Genomic DNA, 10,734 nt, shown 5'->3' with positions numbered 1-10,734 from the left:
CTAGCCAAGAAAACAAGTGATACTCTTACATCAAAAATGCACTGCTCCCCTCTAACTCCATGGTGAATCACTGACCCATGCTCCCAATGCGCCTTTTAAAAATTCAAGACACCATATGTATTCCAAGGATTTAAAACACTTGAGCCCTTAGGAAGAAAGAAAGATCTCTGGCAAATTCACAAGTGATGGTCTCATGACAGATGAATGGGAGCACTGTCTCTGCCTGGTTGATCCGGACTTGGCAGGGATATCATGTTTTGCAACTGGTTTAATTCCCAACCTGTAGCAGTACCAGGTCTTAGTGGTAGGGGCGAGGATACAATGGGGAAAAGGCTCATCTGCAGCCAGTTTAACTTGCCTAGGAGAAATTAAGTAGTGGCTGCTTCTCGACTAGTTTTTACATGGACTTTCCATAGAATCATTGGAAAAAACCTCTAATATCACCAACCCCAACCCATCCCCAGCAACCATGTTCCTCATTGCCACATCTCCACGGTTCTTAACACCTCCAGGAACAGTGACTCCACTGCTCCCTGGGCAGCCTGTGCCAGTGCCTGACCACTCTTTGGGAGAAGTGTTTCCTAATATCCAACCTGAATATCCCCTGGCACAACTGAAGGCCATTAGCTCTTGTCCTTTAAGGAGAACTCAGCATGAGTCTCATCCTGGGCTCCTGTGCACCTCTGTGTGACACCAGATGATGAATCAGGACCGTGGTCCTCACTGCTGGTCCAATACTCACAGAGGATCAGAATTCAAACATGGAACTCTGGTTTGGAGATGGACACAGGACATCTTAAACTCTTCTGTGTTCAGACAGCCAGCTAAACATCTCAGCAGACAGAGAGTTCGCATGGGTACAGAGGGGCCAGACCCAGCACATCTGCTCAACACTGATTGACACACTGGGAGTCAGATCTAATGAGGTCTCGGCATCCTACAAGCACCAGCTCCTGGGGTCTGTCCATCCTTACAGTGTTCAGGATGGTGTTCCAGGAAGCAGAGCTTGCAAAGGACCTCATGGACAGCTGAGCATGAAATCTCTGCTGGTGGCTGGACAGGCTTGCACCTCCCTTGGCCTTATCAACAAGGGATGCTATAGTGAGAAAAAGGAGGCTACACCACCTCTGCTTTGGTAGCATTTGTAAAAGCTTTGGGAAGAGCGTGTCCAATTTAGGATCAGGAGTTAACTGGAGAGGGTTCTGAGAGCCAAGAAAATACTGAAAGGATTGGGAATCTTTGCTGGGAGGATTTCCAAGATATGGCTGTACTTAGCTTAAAAAAAGACAGGATGAGGGAGTAGCTTTACACCAACCCATGAACACCTGCATGAAGAGCAGAGGGTCTTTGGTCCTGCAGAAAAAAAGTATAGCCAGAGTTGCTGTATGGAAGTTTGAGCTAGATAAATCAGAGCAGGAAAAGATGCTTTTTTTTTTTTTCCTTAATGAAGAGGATAATTGACCATAGGTGCAGCAGACAAAGGCTCCAGTGCTAGTGACATTTGTACTGAGATGGGTTGTGTTCAGCTTAAAGAAGAGATTCTTGTCTGATCACAGGCATTGGGTCCAAGGTGGGAATTAGTCCCCAGAGCTCATGGGCCAGGCTGACTGGCAAAACGATTGCCATGGATTCTTTGTGCTTTTCTGAAAAATCTATGAAGTCTCAAATGCAGCCGTATTATTTGGGGAGGTGGAAGGGGGGGGGGGGGAAAGGTAATAGGCAATTGAATCAGTTTTAAGCTGTTACAGCTAGCGCAGCGGAGCAGAATAAATCACCGTAATCAAAACAGAGCTGCTTTATGACACTGAAAGCTGAACAATGAGCCTTCACATAAATCCACTCCACCTATTAGGCAGAAAAGCCCAGATAGTCAATATTCACATTAAACATCCATCAAAAAGTGCTTCACAGATTGCACTCCCATTTGGGAATTTCTCCATTTCATAGTCAATTGAAGCTGTACAGCTGATGATTGCTATTGGATAACACCACCTTTGTGGGGTGTAAACTCACCTGAGGAAGTGATGCTCAGGTCTGGAGTATGAGTGGGTTAAACAGAAGCACCTGTTCTGGTACCCAGAAGTTGTGGGTCTCATTCCACAGCCAAAGGCAACGATTCTCTGTAGGACTTCTCTTATCTGTGGGTGTAGCACATATAAACAGGAAGATATATAATCGTAGAATCATTAAGGTTGGGAAAGACCTCTAAGGTCCTCAAGTCCAACCCCAACCCTCCACCACCATGCCCACTGACCATGTTCCTCAGCGTCACACCTCCACAGTTCTTGGACCAAACGTGGTTTGGCACCAATTCTGGTTGTGGTTGGACTTGATGATCTTGAAGGTCTTTTCCAACCTGAACAATTCTATGATTCTATGATTCACATGGAGTTTGGAGCTGCCACCAGCAGAGGGGATATGACTGACTCTTGTATTCTTAGCATTCTTATACCTGAATGGTATTGCTGTCTCTGAGGCTGCTTTTCCTAAGGTAGTAATAGACTTCCATGAAGTCTACTGGAGGTAAATTAAAGTTGCCAGTGTTTAACTTGATGAAGAGAGGTGTCGGGACCAGGGCTAAGGCAAGTCTTCCTGTGAAGAGGAATTCCTCAGCAGGAATGAGCATTAAGCATGTCACTCACAGGTCACATCCATGACCATGGAAGGACCTGGACCAACCAGGAACCTGACATTGTTTTTCCAAGTCATTTAATGCAGGTAAAGAGGTGGATGAAGAAATGGTCAGAAAGAAACACTTGAAAGGGAACAAATAGGATGAGAGGTAATGGCCTTAAGTTGTACCAGGAGAGGTTCAAGCTGGACATTAGGAAACATTTATTCTCCAAAAGAATAGTATTGCCTTGGCACAGGCTGCCCAGGGAAGTGGTGGAGTCACCATCCCTGGAGGTGCTCCAGAGCCATGGAGATGTGGCACTGAGGGAGGTGGTCAGTGGACATGGTCATAGAATCACAGAATTAGCAAGGCTGGAAAAGACCTACAAGATCATCCAGTCCAACCATATGTGGGATAGTCCAGTCCCACCATGGTGGGATGGGTTGGGATTGGACTTGGGGATCTTAGACATCTTCACCTACCTTAATGATGCTATGAGATGGGGAATATAATAATGAACACCACAAATTGTAGAAGGCTGCAGCACTTTCAGTGTGAACCCTTCAGCACTCTTCCTGCAATGGGAAGTGATCTGGATCAGTCTTGAAACTGAGCACTGAGCATTCCTGGAAACTTTTGATTTTAAGCATTTTGAACCTCAATTCTCCATTTGTAAGTAGGGATAATGCACTCAAAGGATGCAAAGATTAGTTAATTAATGGGTTGTGACATACTCTGATGCTGTGATAATGAGCACTGCTAGGAAGACCGTGATTAAGGCACTGATTCAGTGTATTTTATTTAGAAGTCTAACTGAGGAGATGGGATCAGACCCTGAGGCCATCTGAGCGCTCCACTCCTTTCTTTAGCCTATGTGGGGAATCCAGTGCTCTGTTTTGGAGAAAGATCAGAGCCTCTCCCAAGTCCACAACCAAAAATGCAGGCGTATCTGTGCCTATCATTTAAAGTGGATATCCTATAACCATTCTATAACTATAGCAGGGTGTGGGCAGGGCATGGTACAGAAACCCTGGTGCTGCACTCAACAGAAGGAAGGAATCCATCAAGTTTTCTTCTGGAGCAGTTGGCAAGCTAAAACAAGGTGCAGCTTTTGGGAGATGGTAGAAATAGCACAGCATCCTATAGCTGAAATGTATAGAATCATAGGATGGTTTGAGTTGGAAGAGACCATTAAAGGTCATCTAGTCCAAATCCCCTGCCATGAACAAGGGCATCTACAGCTCTGTCAGGTTTGTATCACAACACAACTGTTTGTATACATAAAGAAAAAGAATGCAGTGACAAAGCTGTACTAAATCCTGGGAGACCTTCAGGGCCAAGCCCTGGCAATAAGGAAACCAAAGGCTATGGATGAGGAGCCACAGTCTGACCGTCAGTTGGTTGGAGCTGATAGTCCTTGTGGGTCCCTTCCAGCTGGGGATACACGATTCCAAGGTCAGTGGTGCCGCAGAGGGTGGATGATTTTTAGCAAGGGTCCATAGTGTCTAGCACTCTCCTTTGGGCAGCTGTCAAGAGAGATGAGAGTCGTGAAGAATTGGCAATAGGACATTGAGAAGCAGCAGGGGGAGGACCAGAGACCAAAGTCACCATGGACCAGGATGCGTGAGGGATGCAGGCTGGAGGCAGCATCCTTTCCTTGCCCTTCCGGAGGGACAGAGCAGGGCAGGGAGCCAATGTGCCCAGAGGACCTTGTGAGTCACCAGAGCCCTCAGAGGTGTCTCTTGGGGAAAATGTCTCCTCAGAGCTGCCTGTGAGTCAGTGCTGATGCTGAAATGGGATTTAAAGTGATGGAGGAAGGAGGCAAAGGGAACAAATGTCCTTTCCACATCCTCTCGGGTGGCAGCCTTTTCTGCAAGCTCCCTGTCCTGCAAATCATTGAATGCATCTACCTCTTGTTACATGGAAGGACCCAAATGCTTCTCAGCCATATTTCTCCCCCCTCTGTCTTACCCTTGCAGCAGAGGCATGTAGCCCTCATCCATGGGGCTCTCAACACCTTGCAGAGGATGCCTTTGTTGGGCTGGCTGCTTCCCATTGCTTACCTGACACAGGTTACCCATCCTTCTCCCCGACCACGCTCACACAGAAAGCACCCACATCTTGTCAGGAATGGTCGAGCTCTACAGGGCCCTGGTCCATGCCCTATGCTTTCAGCTGCAGGAGGGTTGGAGGATGCTAAGGGGATGATGCCTCACCCCACCAGGCTGACCCAGGGTTAGAGCAGAAACTTGAGGCAAGGATGCATTCCAAATCCCACTGCCACAAAATAAAAACTTACCTCCCTTTCCTGCTCCCATTAACAGATCTTCCTCGAATAATCCCCCCATTGCTCTGTGTGAGCAGATCTGCCAGCTTTCACTTTTTGGAGGCTTTTCTTTCCCTGACTTTAGTTTTCACTTTGCTGAGGCTTTTCTCTCATTGACTTTTTTTTTTTAAAGTCAAGTCGCAGGGCCTTGAAAGAAGGTGACTCATCCTCTTAGAAGTCCCAGCAGCTCATATCTCCTTTTTGGCACCAGCTGGGAGGTGGGAAAGAGGGAGGGGGAAGAAAGAAGAGAAATCGATGCACCTTTTGTGTGATTTTCCACAGCTCACCTGTTCTCTGTGCTCGTTTTACACTGTTCTCAGCTGGGGAAGATAAGGTAATTTACTTGGTGGCAATACTTCTGCCCTTTGAGTCTTTTAAAGCCTTAATTCATTAGAAGAGGTATGATGCAAACAAAGCAGTGGGATGTGAGTAACTGTTTTTAGAGCATTTTAGGCTATAAGGCAGGTGCGTATCCTCCCATTTTTAGGCACAAATATTCACACAAATGCACAGACTGTGCTGAGAGTGGTCTGTAAAATCAGGATACATTCAGAGATGGACAATACTGGTTCTTCGGTGCCTTTCACAGGGTGATAAACAGGATGTTACAAGTGGCAGCCTCTAAACAAACAACACTTGTGGCCCCATGTAGTTAAAGCAATGGCTTCTTTCTGCAGGATGTTGCAGATGTCAGGGTGTTCCATGGAGGTCATTGGGGAAAAAAAATATAAGGAAGAAAAGCCATCAGATATAGGAAACTAAATGGAGGCACCACTTCTGTGGGAAGAGCAGAAAGAGTAATGTGGAAACTCTCACTCTGTGCTGGCTGGTTTTTCTGTTCTTCCTTTGGCACCTACTGTTGGGCACCAGACTAGGCAAGCCTGTGGTTTGCCTTGATTTTGCTGGTGTGCATCCTCCTTCATCCCCAGTGAAGCCACATCTCATCCCTTCTCATTGCATGTGACCTGGTGCAGTCACTAAACCAAAGCAGTCCTTGTCAGAGGGAGAGAAGACCTCAGAACATCAGTGGGAGGCAGTAGCCCTTGATAAAAGGATCGGTGGAACCTGGAAACTTCACTGCCTCCTGTGCCAGGGGTTCCCCTGCTACCTGTTTTGATTTGAACCCCACAAAGCCGTGCTGTGGGGTGTTCCATCAGCCCAGAGATGGTTCATGCCACCAGGATATGGCAGGAGGCAAGGGCTTTGAGAAACGTGGAGGTGATATTTCAAGGCCAGGAGACTGCTATCAGAGCACAAATTGCAGATGATGAAAACGGAACAGGCTGCCCAGGGAAGTGGTGGGGTCACTATCCCTGGAGGTGTTTAGGGCCTGTGGAGATGTGGTACTGGTGGTCAGTGGGCATGGTGGGGTGGGCTGGGGTTGGTCTTGGGGATCTTAGAGGTCTTTTACATCTGTAATGATTCCATGATTCTATGTGGCTCTTCCTCTGCACTTCAGAACACACCAGCCAATGCTACCATAACACATAAATGTTGGGAGGTACCAGTAAGGTCATGTGGGGAACTGCTGGCACAAGCGGCAGTGAAGTTTCCAGATTCCATTCACTGACTCATCATATTTTAATGTGCTTCAAGTAAGAAATACATTAAATGCTTGACCAAGAGGCACCAGTTGCTTCCATACTACAATCCCCTCCATGGTGGTTCCCCTATCACCAGGCCACAGCTCCTTTCACTGTATTGAAGGAGTCTGGCAAGATTGTCACTGGGGGACTAGTGAGGAGAAAGAATCATGGGTTGTGCTTCAAAGGTGGTGGTCTGGGAGCCAGAAGGCACTAGACATGGGCATAACGCATGGTCTGCTGTGTCCATGGTTTCAGGCTGGACCAGGCTCTGAGCACCTGATGGAACTGTAGGTGTTCCTGTTCTTTGCAGGGGAGTTGGACCAGATGGCCTCTAAAGGTCCATTCCAACTCAAATGGTTCTGTGATTCTATTCTATGAAAAGGGGTCAATGGCTGAGGAGTCTGTGTTCATGGTTATACATGACAAAGCGGACGGAGAGAAGCTGGACCAAGAGCGCGTGCATGGAGGAAGTAAGACCTGAGTCACTACCTTTATTTTTTTCTAGTTAATGCAGGTGGGACTGGATTTAAAGTTGGCAATTTTGGAAAAAAAAACAAGTTAAAAAAAGAAAAATAAATGCTAACATTTTCCCCCACTGCTCAGCTTTAACTACGAAAACAACAGAATTGCCTTTTAAAGGTCAATTGAAGTGAAAACCTTTGCAGAAAATCTCTTAAATACTTGAATCTCTCAATTGCTTTGCCTTGGGTCCCTGCATCTGCAAGCTGAGAGTGGAGAAGCAGACTCTCTTGCTGCTCTGTAGGTGCCTGTGCCCACTAAATGAAGCCCTTCCATCCTCCTTGGTGCAACCTCCTTCCACAAATATCTTCTTGCATTTCTCACAGCTGAGCAGGGCTGGTTCTGGTTTGCAAAAAGACAAGTTTGCAAGAGGTGGAGATAGTGGTGAAGATGGGAAATTCTGTGGTCAAGGCAAATGCTTGGCAACGCTATGTCTTGGACCAGTTCCCAGCTCCACTTCAAACTGGCCTTTTGCTGCAAGGCAGAGACGGGAGTGATGGGAGGGAGGAGGGCTTCCAGAAGGATTTTCTCCCAAGGTCCATTCTGTCTGCACAATGTCCATGAAGGGAAAAAAGGCAGGGAAAGGTTTTGCCTCTTGGACCACAAAGAGAGCACAGTGCTTGGGGAGCCACTGGCTTTGTTTATAATGGTGAAGACTGGAACCTCAGCCTCATCTTATTCCTCACATTCCTTCCCAGGTAGTCAAGACTACGGCACATCCAAGCCTACCAGAGATTAGATCATTTCGTGGACAGCATGACCAGAAACAAGAGGGTGTAGGCAGGGGTGTCCCCTTAGCATCCCCAATAGAACAATTGGGTGTGTAGGAGGAGTATGGAAAAAAACTTGATCAAACGAGTCTGGTTCACATATATTGCCATGGGAGGCAATAAGCTGAGCCAGATGGGCTTCTGATCTGACTCAAAGCACATCATACTTACCCCAGTGAACGCATCAATTGACAAGGACTAGATACTACACGGACTGTAATTTATGTGCTTTGGGCTCATCTCTGGTTCTCCTAAGATTACCCAGCTTGTGGCTTTGGAATAATCCTTTATTAGTTCTGTACTTCTGCTTTGCAACTGTGAGGTCTTGCTCTTATAAGGCGTTCCTTGTTCTGGGGATCTCAAACGGCATTAGAAAGGAGATCAAAATCATCACCTCCTTGTGGAGGAAGAGATGTCACTAAGGATATCTGTACTGCTTTGACTCAATGACCCTTACAGAGCCCTTCCAACTTGGGATATTCCATGATTCTATGTTTTCTCTGTCATACCAGTGCCTTGACTGGGAGAGTTCCAGTTGGTACAACCCAAAATCCTGTCAAGGGCATGTAGAGGGCTGAACAGACTGGAAGATGTCCCCATGGCCTCACCTGGATAAGAGACCAGTATAGGCGTATCTGCAAGAGACTGGGTGTTCCGTGGCTCGGGGAATAGATTTTGACATCTGAAAGTTGATTAAGGGCCTCGAGGTCAGTGTGCAAAACGGCATTTGGGGTATTTCATTCATCAGCAGTACAGCGGGGAGAATGAGGGCTGGTGCAGCTCTTGGGGGGACAGCAGCAAGGTTATAATAGCACAACAGGACTCAGGCATCCTGTCTCCTGCTCTCCTCCCTGGGTTTCTGGAGGACACCGTTTGCAGGGTGTTAGCTCTTCTGGCCGGCAGATTTACTGATGGCAGGGTGAATAACTTCGCTGCTGTTCCCAAGGGAGCCTGGAGAGATCTAAAGTCATCGCAAGCTATTTCAGGCTGCTCTGGCTGAAGGAGAAATGATGATTCTCTCCCGTCAGTCCAAAAGTCAGAGTTCACTGTGATCCAGTGAGGAGAAAGAGACCCATAGTGCTCTGAGGCCGAGCAGCTGCCAAAACGCCCTTAAGGAACAGGCTGAGCCCTTCCTCATGTCCTTGAGGCTTGTTTGGGAGGCAGAGGAGCTGGCCAGCCTGCCAGATTGGATCAGCTGTGGGCACCAGCCCCATTTCAACCACTATGGGATGGAAATTTGTCTGTCATCTCCTCTACATGCCGCACACAGCGTCCCAGAGCTCCCATTTGGCATGATGACTCTCAGGATGGTGGGGTCATTGCATTGCTTCCAGTGGCTGAGGCCAATTGGTACTGCACAGGAAAAGCCAAGCAAGATAGGAGATAAAGGAGTTCTGTGTGCCTCCTGTGTGTCTCTGTGTATGTATAGAGGTGGTACACTTAAGTTCTAAAATAGCTGTGATGGCTGTACACCATACTCTTGTCAGGTGGAAAATATTTTAGTTGTGTTCAATGCTTCACCCAGGCAAAATTTGCATTTTTAGAGAATGAGCTTCTAAGACGTAATGAGACACGTGAATAAAGAGATGACTCATCCGTATTCTGGTTTGTTATTTCTTATTGTGATCTCTGGGGTCAGCCCCCACAGGAGAGCAAACTGGCTTTGTGCTGCTGAGATGCTGGAGCTCACGGGAAGAGCTTGGTTAGGCTGGGTGGCCCTGCACTGTGCAGAGCTGCTTCCTTTGGGTGCAACATGTCCTGCTCTAGGCAGTCATGGGTGGGTGTAAAAACAAGTCATTGAGGTAAAAACCACAATTAAGGTTGGTAAAGACCTCTAAGATCACCAAGTCCAACCCCAACCCATCCCACTGTGCCCACTGACCATGCCCCTTTGTGCCACATCTCCATGGTTCTGGAACACTTCCAGGGACGGTGACTCCACCACTTCCCTGGGCAGCCTGTGCTGGCGCACCATCACTCTTTGAGAAGAAATGCTTCATTAATATCCAACTTGAACCTTTCCTGGTGCAGCTTAAGGCCATTACCTCTTGTCCTATTGCTGTTAGTGACCGTGCGTTGCTCCAATCCCCTTCCAGTCAGTTGCACAGAGCCACAAGGTCTTCCCCGAGCCTCTTCTCCAGACTGACCCATTCCATTCCCTCAGCTGCTCCCCATAAGACTTGTGCTCCAGACCTCTCACAGCTCTGCTGCCCTTCTCTGAACACGCTCCAGGGCCTCAATGTCTTTTTTCTACTGAGGGGCCCAACACTGAACACAGAACTTGAGATGTGACCATACTCAGGATTTGGGGATGCTGAGGGTAAGGCAGGCAAATCACTGTTTCTGTACCAGTGGGAACTGAAACAGAGGCAGCTTGACTCAGGGAGAATTCACAGCCTGTTTTCCATAGGAAACAAGCACTGAGGCTCATCCTCAGTCTGACCGCTCATCTCCCCCTCCCACAGCAGGCAAGACAAAGCTTTGGGACACCAGACTTCATTTGCTGCTGGGTGATGGGATCCCCCACTACTCCCACCCCCAGCCAGGCACTGTCTGTTGTCACATCTCAAGGGAGAAGCCCCACGCTCCTCTCCCTCCTTTCCTCTCTCCCTGCTCCTCTGATACCGCTGTGTTTTCCCCAGTTTGTGCACATCTCAGCTGACAGCCTTTGAAACGCCACTGGTTTGACGGGGAGGATTCGCCTTGTTTGGGTCTGCCACAGCCCTCGAGGTTATCACTTCATCTTGTGGCTAATTAAGACTGACCCAGTCCATGCCATTGCAGGCAGCTGCCGTCATTGACAGCGACAAGCGATGATAAAGAATAGTCTGGTGTTTAATTAGCCCGTGTGAGTCTCACCCACGGCCTCTTCTGTCTAGCTGTGCAGCTCAGCTGGGTAACACAGGAAGAGTTGCCTCT

The 10,734-nt window shown here is 47.8% G+C and overlaps 1 long non-coding RNA gene across 1 annotated transcript; it reads right to left on the bottom strand.

The window, feature by feature from the left end:
• LOC110398877 lies at positions 3,041-5,679 on the bottom strand. The gene is made up of 3 exons (XR_002438716.1): positions 4,914-5,679; positions 4,006-4,140; positions 3,041-3,189 (listed from the first exon to the last, which is right to left on the bottom strand). It is a non-coding gene; the product is annotated as an uncharacterized LOC110398877 (long non-coding RNA).

This window comes from Numida meleagris, chromosome 4 (assembly GCF_002078875.1).
Source record: "Numida meleagris isolate 19003 breed g44 Domestic line chromosome 4, NumMel1.0, whole genome shotgun sequence".
Taxonomy (NCBI): Eukaryota; Metazoa; Chordata; class Aves; order Galliformes; family Numididae; genus Numida; species Numida meleagris.
Note: the sequence above shows the minus strand (reverse complement) of the source record. Positions and strands in the feature narration are given on the sequence as shown.